This window comes from Seriola aureovittata, chromosome 10 (genome assembly GCF_021018895.1).
Source record: "Seriola aureovittata isolate HTS-2021-v1 ecotype China chromosome 10, ASM2101889v1, whole genome shotgun sequence".
Lineage (NCBI taxonomy): Eukaryota > Metazoa > Chordata > Actinopteri > Carangiformes > Carangidae > Seriola > Seriola aureovittata.
The window spans coordinates 8,011,238-8,012,372 of NC_079373.1; positions in this window are offsets into that span (position 1 = coordinate 8,011,238).

A 1,135-nucleotide genomic window follows, 5' to 3' on the forward strand; every position below is an offset into this window, starting at 1 on the left:
ATGAGGATGGCTCCTACTACAAATGATTTCACTCTATGAATGCACTCTATGCAGGCCACCTGTTTTGTAAGATCTTGGTGCTGTGGGGTGATGCTGTATGAATAAAGAATAGGTTCAGACTTTATTCAAATGTGTCTCATTCCCAGGTACACTGAAAGAGTTATTGTTTACACTTTGATCTCCTCCTGTCCATACTGGCCCTGAAGAGATACCTTCCTAACACAAGAGGTGGGGGATAAAATCCACTTAGCCTGAACTAAAAACGACTGCAAACTGGGAAGATTCCCACTTGATTTGATTTGCCACTGAACCCCCCCCCCCCCCAGTCGAATCTACCCTTCAATTTCATGAATCAAACCAGTGCGTAATTACGCAAAGCGCACTGCTGGATACGGACTAGAGAGCTGTCATCTCTACCTGCTGCTACAGGGGTGATTACATATGTTTATCCAGCGGAAAAAAGAATGACATTACTCTACAGGCCCATCAAACATATGCAGCCTTCAAAGGATGTGGCCCCTAAATTGAGACCGTACACAGCTACAGTCTTGTAATCCTTCTTTCTTTTTGTTTGTAGCCCTTCCAGCTGCAAATGTATCCATGAGTCTCTAAATCCCGCCTTTCTCAATATTCTGCCGCTGCGTTCAATGCCCATGGGAGCGACGATGCCATGCAACTGAATGCGATTGAGTCCTGCAATTTCTGGCTATTTTTGTTGATTGATTTGCTTAATTTAAAGCGACCAAATACGTTACAAGTCCTAAAAGTTCTACAACTAGCTAGTGCTACTGCGTATGTCCTGAAATTACATTTTGAGATTCACGATCTTCAAATACAGACTTCGTTCTTTTTGCTTACTTAGACTGAAGTTAAAACATAATACATAAAGCATAAAAGATTCCCTCTGATGTCCTTAAGTGACATAGGTACCATTAAAACTGCCGTAAACTGTATGAAGGTTGTATTTACATGTTTTCCTTTATCACTTGAATGCAGCAATACGCGGTGGCAAATAACAGTTTTACAATCCTGTGATTGACTAACATGACTGACCAACCAGCGTGGCTGCTACAACATCCTCAACCAATCGCGGCATGCAAAATATTCTATTGTCCAATCACATTTAAGGGGGCAG